Here is a 10885-nt window from a genome sequence, read left to right as displayed (position 1 = left end):
AACAACCCTCCAAGAAAATCACTCAAAAAAACAAACAGACAACCAATGAAAAGACAGAAATACAGGTCATAGAAAAAAATAGCGGTAATATCGCTTTGTCACGACAACTTGAAATATTCTCAAATCACATCTTATAATTAAGCTTAAATGAAATTTTAAATAATTTAGAGGAGAATTATTTCAGCTGTCGAGAATCGTGCCATAAACCAAAGAGAAATAGATGTTATAATTTAATCTGGGTTCATCCATAATGTCTTAGAATGTTGCAGGAACTTCTTCTCCGTCTCTAGAGGTCTGAACAGACCGCCGGCTCCTGGGACAGAGGCCGTCTCAGGTAAGCCTTGTTGGCTGGGCGTGTTGTTTGTCGGGGTGTGTGATTGTGTTATCAATAAGGGATGTTGGGTAAGAATCAAGTCTTGTCTCGATATCAGATACCGTATCTGATATCAATATAAAATCCTTATCCTGACTGTCAACACGAAAAACGGCGTACACACCTCACTGGAGGTGAGGTGTGTACAACCTTACTGGACCCGCATCTTCAGGATGATTTTAAGTTCTGGTTAGCTGAATCTTAAATCAGTTGATCATTTCATTATTCAAACACATCATTTTATTGATCAGTTGACAAATGGCTTCTTTTACAAGTTTCTTGGGAGTTAGTTGGAGCAGGTATTGGACATTTATTTATTGACTCTTTCTGCCCTCGGCAGAAAAGGAAACGGAACCACATAGTGGATCCTGGATCAGTGGACATAGAAAACATTGTTTAAAAAGGCACAAAAGGAATAACGCTGGAAAATCACATTAGTAGAATAACATGCATGCAAGATTATTAATTATTTTTTACCAGGAAATCTGAGGGAATTATCAATGGAAGTATTTACTCCTACAACATTAAAAATTAGATTAAATTAAAGATTAAATAAAACTTTATTTATACACACAATGGGGAAAATTATCTTTTACACTCCATTGATGTTATTCTGTAATAAAAATCATATTAGTTGAATCTGTGTTGACTGTAATGCTTCATTTAACGCATATTCAGATCTGCAATTTAAATGTATGTCCATGTTTTTAAATGTGGAGCCAGGGCGAAGTTAATGGCTAGCCTATCTAATAAATAAATTAATGGTTGGTCACTAAATTAACTTCTACTTCTGCTTCATGCCCACTTTCTCTATTATTATTAATCATATAATAATAATTTATTCATTATCATTATGAATTATTTTCACAGGTGATGTACGACTTGTTAAATGTCTCTTTGAAAAACATTTTAGATTCATTTTCTGACCATGTTTTTGCTCAGAGCTGAACCTCACCACAGTCTACAGGTGTGGATGTTCACTATGATGGAGGGAAACACATCTCTGTGCAGATCGTCGTCATTTCACCACTAGAACCACCAGAGTGTGTTCAGCATTACGGCCCCATGGATGTACAATCAGGAGACGCCATTATCCAGCACACACTGTAATGTTCATAGCATCACACACACACACACACACACACACACACACACACACACACACACACACACACACACACACACACACACACACACACACACACACACACACACACACACACACTGAAAACGACTAACCTCATTCAGTTTAATAACACATTTAAATTGCTTTCCTTTTAAGTCGTTTCATTTGAGCAACAATTACAAATAAAGTACTTAAAGTGCCCCCCACCCACCCACCCACCCACCCACCAATTCACCAACACACACTCCGCATCACTCTCTCTCTCTCATTGGATGAAGTATTCAATCCAACCACTCTCTGACTCGACCACCCCCCCCCACCCCAACCTCCAACACCCAGTCAGACCCCGAATTCACAGAAAAATCCATCACACGCCTCAGGCAGCTCCTCACTGACACTGTTAAAGTTTATGTAGTGTGTGTGTGTGTGTGTGTGTGTGTGTGTGTGTGTGTGTGTGTGTGTGTGTGTGTGTGTGTGTGTGTGTGTGTGTGTGTGTGTGTGTGTGTGTGTGTGTGTGTGTGTGTGTGTGTTGGTAGGTGCGTGTGGGTTAACTATCAGTCTGGTAAGTATTTTGGATGATTCATGCTTGAAAAGCAGTCTGAAGGTCAGTCTGAGTTTTCTTGTGGGGGGGGGGGGCAATAAAACACACAACTTTACCAAATGAGTTGTGTTGTTGCAGCAACAAGAAGACAGTAACCAGGAGTTTTACTTTTTAATTCTAGCACACGCGGAGTGACCACAGCGCTCACTGGTGTTTTTGGCTCAGGGTTGATTTTCTTTTTTTTTCCTTCAAAGCCCTGAATGGTCTGGATTAGATCTACCAACCTCCTCATGACCCTGACTGGAAGTCCCTCCCAGTTCTCCACCTGTTACCAAAAATGGCTGCATGGGGTGTGGATGATGGGGCCCCGCCCCGGATGTGGACCTCCTTAGGTCAACCCCGTTTCTGCCTTTGACTCCCTTCTCCAAATTTAATTTCATTAATGAAATGTCTTTGTTTTTGTTTTTCTAAACTATATTCATGATGTTTACATCTTGAAGTAAATTATTTTTGTCATTTTAACCAGTTTTAATTTCCCCATCACTTTGTGATTTTTAAAAAAAAAGCTCTACATAAATAAAAGTGATAATTAAATTCTGAATAAAATAAGAAACTTTACGACCCAGACACGGTTCTCATGTGGACGATAACCACACAACGGTTTTTACTGGTGCCCCCCCCCCGCCGCCGCCGCAGGCCGCCGGTTTGTGCGTGAGGAGACACAACAGACGGAGTCCCATAAACCCCCCCCTGTCAGATCGGTCCCGACCGGAGGATTCGAGCACATGATGTGTGACCCGCAGGGGGGCGTCATGTGATCTGATGGCCCGCAGCGGTGTGTGTGTGTGTGTGTGTGTGTGTGTGTGTGTGTGTGTGTGTGTGTGTGTGTGTGTGTGTGTGTGTGTGTGTGTGTGTGTGTGTGTGTGTGTGTGCGCAAACCGTGACTGCTGCACAAAACAACTGGAAGAGGAGGTGAGGACGGGGTGAGGAAGTTAACACACACACACACACACACACACACACACACACACACACACACACACACACACACACACACACACACACACACACACACACACACACACACGCAGTGCGCATCCTACCCACCATCCTGTCCGGAGCGCCTGGTTGTTCCAAGCGAATCCTCAGCAGTCGTCCTGAAGGGGGGGGTGGGGGGGTGGACGGTCAGTCACCTGCAGCCCTCCATGTCTCTCACCCTCCTGGGGCGCTGAGGGCGGGGGGAGGAGGAGGGAGGTGTCCACAGGTTCAAAAAGCGCGAAGTTCACAGATAAAGTTTGAATCCCAGCAACAGTTTAAATCCTCCAGATCTGATTCCTGCAGGGACCCGGGGGGGTAGGGGGGGTTGTCTGTTCTTCAGGGGTGCTGCTGGTGTCAGATGGACCCAAATCCTGCGGATGCAACAGTCCAACTTCCACAACACACGTTCACAATCCAGAAAACACACTCTGCGTAATCCCGCCCGGAGACGTTTGAGAGCAAACACCAGTTGATGCCCCGGTGGCGCACGGGGGGCGTCGGGCGCGTCTCTGCGGTGCAGCTGGGGGTGAAATCACCCAGCCTGGTCTCACCATCACTCCTCTGATGCAATGCGGGTTCCGCCGCGGCAGCAAAAAAGGATCCCTAGTCCAGATGTGTCGCGTTTATGCGGGAGGGGGCGGGGGGGGACTCCCACAGCTTGGAGCGAACCGGAGGGATGTGGGGATGAGATGGGGAAGGGAGCGGAGTGCGCACCGGTGGTGTGGGGGCAGGCAGCTGGAGGAGAGAGGAGGCTACCTGTGAATTCACATCAGCTGACACACACACACACACACACACACACACACACACACACACGCACACACACACGCACGCACGCACACACACACACACACACACACACACACACACACACACACACACACACACACACACACACACACACACACACGCGAGAAAAAAAAAGACTACGTTTCTCGTGTGCGCGTCCAGGTGCGTCTGCGGGAGCGAATCCACGACAAGCGGCGTTATTTCAACCCCCCGAACCGATGTCCTCCTGGGCTCCTGGCGTCAGCAGAAGCTCCTCCGTGACAGTTAAACAGTCAGAGAAGTTCTGAGCCCTCTGATGGATCTCGGTTCCGACTTCACCCACAGGACTGCTGCGCGATGAGGCGAGGAGTGGAAGTGGCACCCAAAGAGTTTCTCATCCAGAAACGACAGCAAGCAGGACCGACGAGGAGCTCATCACTGCCTCCAATGACACACACACACACACACACACACACACACACACACACACACACACACACACACACACACACACACACACACACACACACACACACACACACACACACACACACACACACACACACACACACACACACACAGAGATATTTTACAGGATACATCTTTATAAAAATATACTGTTTAGATTTAAATCTGAAGCTTCGCTCTCATCAGTTGATGAATAATAATTCTACACACTCAAACTAAGTTCTTTTTCTCGGTATTATAAGGTGCATACTGTATATAAGACATTCTATTTATGTTCCTCCGTCAGGAGATTATTTCACCTGTCTGTTGGACTTTTCATTCTGCGTGGAAGGAACCCAGTAAAACTTGTTATATGCTTAATTAAATCAGTCCAGTATATAATATATAGTGCAAGATATAGTTCCAGAGATTTCTTTGCTGGTGACACTTGAAAACAGATTTTTCCAGATTTTACACAGTCAAACCATAGATTAATTACAGATTATCTTCTTTTGTGCCTCTTCAGAGAATAAAGCTGACCTCAGAATCAGAAACAGTTTCCTCCTGACTCTTGAATTTCAGGGTTTTCCTATTCCTCCATATAAAATAACTCCTGATCATCATCAGTGATCAGCCTTCTTCCACATCTTGGGTACTTTGTCATCGTGCTTGGATTCATTATCTCGCTGCATCACAAATCTTCTTCCCTCAAGTGGCAGGTTTTCTTGCAGACGGATTGCATCAGGTTTTCAGACAAACATTCTCCTTATTTCCCTGCATGCATTAAAACCCCCTGCAGAACAGCACAATGTCAAAAACGTGTTCATAATGATGCCCCGGTGCAGAATCACCGGGGCAGATTGGTGTTTAATCTGATTTCCCTTTAGCTCCAATGGAGCTATGGAACCTTCTTCCACCTGAATTGTTGTTCCTTTTCTTTTAGCTTCTCCTTAAAAAGAAACTGATCTTGATGTTGAAAGACAGGTATTCACAGTTAAATTGAATTTATTATATCAAGTGGCTGCACAAAATAAATTTAAAGAGCGATGGAGATAGGTAGAAGATAATTTACTGAAGCCTCTGTTCAGATTATATCCGTTTATAAAGGGTGATTTAAAAGGGGACGGTTCATAAATGATAGATTAAAGCCTGACTTTTATTCTGTCACACTAGATAACCAGGCTGCAGATCAGTCGACAGGTTATTTCTGATTAGAAGCTGTCACACCATAAAGACTTTATTTAATGGCTCCCTGGTTTGTGGCAGATCTACGCCGGGACGCCTAAAGGCTCACAGGGGGCTATTTTAAAATCAGCACACTGCAGGGGTTTTATATTTTATATTTATATTAAATGTCACTCAGTGCTAAAGGGAGTCCAGTCAAAAGTAACACCTCAGCAGAGAGTTTAGAGCTAAAAGAAAGATGAATAGATCCTGAAGTGGCCTGAAGAGGACATTATACCCAAAGAACTAAAGGGTGGGGGTGAATTTATTACATGTGAAATTATTTCAAGGAATAAAAAATGTTTTTATTAATAAAACCAAGGCAGCTATGCAGTTTTTCTGTGCATCCATACTAATTTTGATGGATGTAGTGAAAGCAGTCAAGATGTAAGATGGGAGAAGGTAAAGTAGGAGTGTGAACACGTCCATTACAGACGCTCGACACCTAAACTGATAGGTTGATTGATTTTATGACCTCTGAACAATCGGAGTTCAGGTTCTAATTGTCTCTGGACCCTTGGAGTGCAACATCCTCCCACAAGCAATCAGGATAGAGAAGTCAATAAAGTCATTTACATCTTTTGTTTCTTTTGTAAATCTCAACCAGTCAGACTCTCATTCGTTCTGTGGAGTCGGTACCAGAACCTCCAGGTACAGGAAAACACATCGGGAACGGGATTGTGTTGGAATCTGGATGAACAGGTCTCCATCACCTGCTCCAGTCCGAATTAAAAAAGAAAAAGAAAATAGAATACATTATATTCTAGAGCACATGTGTCAAAGTCAAGGCCTGGGGGCCAAATGTGGCCCTCCATATCATTTTCTGTGGCCCGCGAGAGCGTAAAAGGTCAGCGTTGAAAAATAAATAGTCGAACCTACATTTCCCACAATGCAGTATTTAAGCTCATTTTAACTTTGTCAAAAAACAAGGTTAATGTCTTTATTTTTTTTATTCTCTTGGATAGTTTGATCATTGATTGATGGAGTTCTAACAAATTAAAAGGATTTATGTTAGAACAGAAAAACAAACATGTCTATTCTGGGTAACCGTAATGTTTGTAACTTGAATAAGTAATAAATTCAGAGTTTTTTAACATTAAGTGATAGTTACGCTGAAGAAACGGCTGCTCTAACAATCATCTTCATCCCTCCAGGTTCTTCACATCCCTTCTTCATAGTTCCCCTCTATGAAATAATCATTTCCTTTACCTCTCTCACAACAACAGCAAGAAAAGAAAACAATCTTCTCTCTGTCTCCTCCATATTTGAACGTTTTCTTACTTTTCTCTTCTGCCTGAGGGAGATGTGAAAAAAATTCTACCGCCTGCTCGGTTGGATAAGCAGAGCAGAAGTGACAAGAGTCCCTGGACAACAATAGGGAGCGGCGCTGTTGGACGTTTGGAATTGAACAGTCTGAAACGAGAGTGGCTGGAGGGTAAAACCTGTAGCTGGAAATGAATCTGAGCCTCAGGAAGGTTGGAGTTCTGCTGCAGGTGAAGAACCTTCTTTACAAAGTGAATACGGATAAATAACAGCAGCACATACCCAAAACAGAACCAGCAACAGGTGGACTGGGTGTAAAAAATGAAATGCAGTAGAGACGCTCAGTGTCAGAAGAATGTCAGCATTGAGTGAGATGATAGGGAGGTATTATTATTATTATTATTATTATTATTATTATTAGTAGTAGTAGTAGTAGTAGTAGTAGTAGTAGTAGTAGTAGTAGTAGTAGTATTAATAATAATAATTCTCCCTGTTTCTTTTTGTTCTGTGTGTCTGAATGCTGCTGCAACGTTTAAATTTCCCAGTTTGGGATCAATAAAGTATATCTTATCTTATCTTATCTTATCTTATCTTATCTTATGTTATCTTATCTTATCTTATCTTATCTTATCTTATCTTATCTTATCTTATCTTATCTTATCTTATCTTATCTTATCTTATCTTATCTTATCTTTTCTTAGAATTCTAGACATTCCTCGACCTCTGGAGAAAATGATCTGGCCAGTAATAAAGGCAGCAAGATTAATAATCTGGTGACATCATTTGGCTCTTCTGTCAGCGACGAAGACCCAGCCTAGTCAAACCTTACAGGAAATGGTGAATGAAGCCGTGTCCGACAGGAGGTCGCACCATTATGTCTGATAACTGTTCATAAGCGTATGACATCCATCAAGAAGAAAAAAGAGTTTCCACTGGTTGTTTGATTTAAAAAAGAAACCAGAATTTTCTACAGTAAACTGACATTAACATTACAATAATTGTAGTCAGTATTGGACAATGATTCTTAAAAAGGAAATTTGAATTGATTTGGCACCGTGTCAAAAATGGAAGGAATCTCCATCAATGCAATCATTAAAAAACATGGAGATAACAGCTCAGGCCAGACACACAACATCTGATGTTCCTAAAAGGGCAGCAATCACAGTAAATCTCTTTTAATGTAAAAGAGAAAAAATCCTACGGCAAAAGAAAAATGAGGATTTTTATGAATTGTAGCATATCAAATGGTTTCCTCTTTGATGGTCAGGATGAAGAAAAACACGAACGGGTCCTTGTGAGTCTGATGTAACCACAGAAACATCAGCAGACGTGTGGAGAATAAACCACCCCCCCAGTGGCAACAAATGACCTGTGAGTGGAGAGTTTGAGGTTGGATCATCCTGCTCCTCTGCAGCTTCAGTGTCCTTAGGTTAGACTCTAAAACATCAATCTCTCTGGGGTTCAGGACCCCATCAGAAACGATCCGATCAGGCATCCTGGACGCCCGAAAGATCAAAATGAAAAGATTGGAAAAGATTTATTTCTACATCCTTTTCTAACTTGCCTCTCGACACAAGTTTTTTGAGATATAAACCCTTTTTATAAATCTTATTCATATATAGAATTTCTTGTGTTTTATACAAACAACATTGAATTCACACAGTAAAGATTTCCTGTGAATCTCCACCTTGTGGAGATGGACGTGTCTCACTGGCCTCTTGGTTGGGTTTGCAGAAAACTACACAAATACGACTTCCACAAAGGTAGGAAGTCAAAAGGCAAACTTTTGCCCTTTGGAACAAAAAGTTCTTTAAAGTTTTTTTCAGACTATTTAATAATGTATGAAGCATCCAGTGCTTTACTTTCATCTTTAATCCCTGGAGGGTGTTTGTTGCCCCAGGCAGCGACTTAAAAAAAAAGGTGAATTTCAGAAGGAATTACATTCATAGCTCTTTTGATTTGATAAAAAATGATTTTGTACTTTTTTTTTAATCCGTTCCCAAATGCATCCGTTAGCTTCCATCCGAGAATCCCGAAGGTTAGAAGAGAGTCGGTGCATCTTTTTCTCCTTCCTGCTCCGTCAGAGCGTGTAAGCTCTGTGAAACTACAATGTCATCTCAGAAGTGTTCAGAAAAGCTGCTTCATGGCACCATAAACGCTTCAGCAGGGATGGCGGGGGCCAAAGAAGCATTTTATGATGCTGTACGGGACTGTTGCTCCCCTCTGGTTCACAGCAGAGGGCAGCAGTGATAACAAGTTGATGAAGATGCCTCTCCTGTGTGAGTCAGGAAACACTCACCATGTTTAATGGGAGGGTTCTGAGATGAATAACTACAGCTGACCCCCCCCCCCCCCCCGCAAAATAAATAAAGAAATAAATATATAAATAAATATAAAATAAGATAGGTATGAGAGTGACTTAGAAAATATATATTTATGGTCAGCGTATTTGTAATTATAAATATAATAATGCATTATTATGATATAATATATTATAATATAATAATATATAATATAAAATAATAATATAATTATAGTATTATATAAGTAATATATGTAGTCTGTTACACACAAAAATACAGATACACACACACATGCACAGTAAATGCTTTGTCATTTTTATATTTCTAATCATAAGAATTATCAGCGAGAACTGAATCATTTACTCCAGTAAAAGTAGTAAAACAGTAATAATAACAACTTCTAATTTATTATTCTACTGTAGTTCTAAATAAATAACTTTACCTTCCAAAAATTATCTGTACTCATAATAATAATCTGTAATCTGTAATTTATCTGTCTCCTTATCTCTTCAGATGTTGCAGTGCAACACGAACCAAATGATTGATGTTGTTGCCGTAGCGATCACCTGACTTTACAGGCAACACGAAATCAGAAGAAACCAGAGAAGATGAGGAAACGATGAGAGGAAATGCTCAACATGGGTTGTTCGTTCTTGACCCTGGGGGTGATTTCATCTTCTCGCCCCAAAGGTGAGACGTTGCTGCTGATTGGCTGGCAGGATGTTCCCACTGCATCATCCAGAATTTAACTCCAGAAAATCAACTGGATTTAAAACGTATTGGCAGACGGAGACATGTCCAACTGCACGTGTCCCAGCGATGGATAATCTGGGCGTTTGGACCTGAACTAAACCCACAATAACTCACGCTGCTATGAGCCGTAGCTCAGAATGCTTAACCTTTGACCTCCACCATCCGGCTCTGATCACCCCTCCACTATCCTTCCTCCTTCCTGCTGGCTGAGACTTTCAATCTGATCAGGCAGGAGGTTATTAGAAATTTTTGGTGTAATAAAGTATTTTGTCCAACAGAGTGCAGTCACAGACGTGTGTGTGACAGTGTGTGTGTGTGTAATGGAAAGAATTCTGCTTGCCCTTTGGCAATGTGTGTGTTCCTCATTCAGAAGTTTGTACATGTGTACATCTGTGAATATGTGTTTATGTTCCAGTCTGTCTGCAGTCGCACGTATGTGTGTGTGTGTGTAAATGATGAGGTATGTCAGGGACAAATCACCGCGGAGCACATGTGGTCTGAGGAAAGGAAAGGAAAGGAAAGGAGGAAAGGAAAGAAGGAAACGAAAGAAGAAAGGAGAGGAGAGGAGAGGAGAGGAGAGGAGAGGAGAGGAGAGGAGAGGAAAGTAAAGTAAAAGAAAGGAGGAAAGGAAAGGACAAAAGGAAAGGAAAGGAAAGGAAAGGAAAGGAAAGGAGGAAAGGAAAGGAAATGTAAGGAAAGGAGGAAAGGAAAGGAAAGGAAAGGAAAGGAAAGGAAAGGAAAGGAAAGGAAAGGAAAGGAAAGGAAAGGAAAGAAGAAAGGAGACGAGAGTAAAGGAAAGTAAAGGAGGAAAGGAAATGAAATGAAAGGAGGAAAGGAAAGGAGGAAAGGAAAGGAAAGGAGGAAAGGAAAGGAAAGGAAAGGAAAGGAAAGAAGAAAGGAGACGAGAGTAAAGGAAAGTAAAGGAGGAAAGGAAATGAAATGAAAGGAGGAAAGGAAAGGAGGAAAGGAAAGGAAAGGAGGAAAGGAAAGGAAAGGAAAGGAAAGGAAAGGAAAGGAAAGGAAAGGAAAGGAAAGGAAAGGAAAGGAAA

The sequence above is a fragment of the Antennarius striatus genome, chromosome 6 (genome assembly GCF_040054535.1).
Source record: "Antennarius striatus isolate MH-2024 chromosome 6, ASM4005453v1, whole genome shotgun sequence".
Taxonomy (NCBI): domain Eukaryota; kingdom Metazoa; phylum Chordata; class Actinopteri; order Lophiiformes; family Antennariidae; genus Antennarius; species Antennarius striatus.
This window is presented reverse-complemented; position numbering follows the sequence as displayed.